Here is a 2,375-nt window from a genome sequence, read left to right as displayed (position 1 = left end):
GGGGGTGCTGAGGACGCAGTCGGCTAGTTACCTTGAATGTAAATGTAGGAATGAAGTTCGGCTCATACGGCTTAAAGCGAAGGAGGATCGCCTACTGCGCGCCATTTTAGAATTTGAAATCAAAGTCAGTGCCTGGATAGTTTTGTCAGTACCTTGCCCATCACTATCACATCTCCCTAAATATTTCCCGACTATAAAAATTGCGAGGTTATTAGCTGAAACCCCGTTTCTTGTTCAGGCAGATTTCTGTATCAAGTCCAATAAATCTCTAACATATGTGTATGTTCATAAGCATCACTTTCATATTTCTTTTCATCGGACCTTTGCGATGGACTTGGAGGAATTCCAGCCTGTCATCACATCGCGGGCTAAGGCAACTGCTGTCGCAGCATTTTCAAAATGTTAAAGATGAGTTTGTTGATGATGTATACCTAAAGAAATGTAATGAAACGGATGGGAGTGGCAAGAGCTTTGTGTGCGCTATGGATACATTTGCAATGTAAAGTGCGTTTAGTCAAGGAAAGAGGTGTACATTGCTGGCGCGAAACACGGCAATGCAGTCCTATCATCAAGCCAAATTTATTGAGCTAGAGCGATTTGCTCAGTACCGAGCTTCGCTTGAATTGCGGCTACTTAAAATGAGAGAATCCCAAGACAGCTTTTGTCTGAAAAGAGATGGTGGTGGCTTCGTAGCAAAGGCTCCACCATGTACAAATGCTGACTCGAAAGGTATAGTGTATTTGTATGTCATTGAGGTTCTCAGAGCGATTTTCAAGATGCTGCTCTACTGTGTCTGCTCTGGTAATGTTCGGGCGAGCTTCGGACCTGTCGATGATCAAGAAGCGGAACATCTCTATCGATGACACTCGTGTCTTCATCGTTCGCTTAGTCGGTGTTGAAAGAGCAAGGTTTGTCTCACTCCCCCGTCGCCGACTTCGTAACGTGGCCCTTGATCGCCGTTCCTTTAGCCCTCTCCGTCCAAGTTGCACCATGCCCAGCCCTCGTCGGGAGCCTGCCCGACCATGTGATACAAACGTCAATCACATTATTACCTGACTTGCCGCTCGTGGAGCTCCTAAACGCACCATCGGCAACCTCTCGCTATGCTACGCCTGCTCTTCCTCGTGATACGGCTGCGGCCCCGACAATCTACGCACACGTCAACCGTGTGCTTGATCGCGTGACATTGCCGCCGTCGTGTCAGCCTACTCTCACGTCGCACTCCTTCCATCGTGGTGGGACCCAACGTGACAACGGCTGCGAGAAGGTGACCACCCGCCGGATCTTTAATCGCGGATCTTGAAACCTAAGCACCATAAACAAAGGGTCCAGTTACATTTTCAACACAAGTAGAGAAGGCCTCATGAGACCAAAGTATTGAGTGGATAGAAACCTCGAGGACCGTGTCCCTCTCCGAAACCTGCCCGGCTTTGACGCAGACACAGTTGACGCGACTGCCGAGCCCCAACAAGGCTAGCTCTCGGCTTGCTACCAGCTAGAGAAGAAGGGTTTCAACATCAACAGGAAGGTTCTGGACGTCCTAACCGCGTTCGTCGTTAATCAATATCCCATCGTAAAGGTCTTCAGCCCCAGCTTTCCTGTTATGCAGCGACCGGTAACCTGTGTTACGCAGGCAGGACGTACGCTACCGGACCTTTAAGACTGGACGACGCATCTTACAGGAGCGAATCATTCCGGTAAGGACAACAATAGCAGCGTCCACCTCACCATCCTTGCCTATCGAACCAAGCCAAAAACAGAAGATCAATGACCACGAGGCCGCTGTAATTAAACCCCTTATCACGAACTTCAAGCGTCAAGACGGACGCATGGCTATGCTTGAGGCTATGCTGAACGGCATTCCTGTAGCTTAAACGCAAAAAAAAAACATTTAAGATGAAGACGGCGCAGATGTGAGCAAACGCAAGCTAAAACTGCGTAGAGGATCGGCTATCTACCTTCATGCGATTTGCTTTACCTGGTATGCGCAAGGGCCACACTGGTACGCTAAAGTACCGAAGCAACAGCGCTCGAAGGTCCACAGCGTAGGCGCGCTAAATTCCAAGATCCAACGCCACCGTCAGTTGTTTAGACAGCTGCAATCCAAGGACTGGCTACACGCAGTAAGTTCTTGAGGAGGTTCGAAAGTAGGGCAAATAAACTAGATTGGAATGTATTCACCCTTCCTCACAGCATTAAGGCATGTCGACCTCAGGACACGTATGCAGTCACTTTTCCTGCTGATCTGAGCTGTCCTCGACTTTTCGACTTCGCCACAGCGCCTCTAGCCCAAGCAGAAGCAATGCCGATGACCCTATTTGAACCGGCATCCTCAAGACCGAAGCCTTGCGCTCTCCCAGCTGAGCTACACCGTT

The 2,375-nt window shown here is 49.3% G+C and overlaps 1 pseudogene across 1 annotated transcript; it reads right to left on the bottom strand.

Moving 5' to 3' along the window:
- Positions 1 to 2,303: 2,303 nt before the first annotated feature.
- PITG_26285 lies at positions 2,304 to 2,375 on the bottom strand (annotated as a pseudogene). The gene has a single exon. The product of its transcript is annotated as a tRNA-OTHER (tRNA).

This window comes from Phytophthora infestans, genomic scaffold (genome assembly GCF_000142945.1).
Source record: "Phytophthora infestans T30-4 supercont1.9 genomic scaffold, whole genome shotgun sequence".
In the NCBI taxonomy this organism is placed as follows: Eukaryota; Oomycota; class Peronosporomycetes; order Peronosporales; family Peronosporaceae; genus Phytophthora; species Phytophthora infestans.
This window is presented reverse-complemented; position numbering and strand designations above follow the sequence as displayed.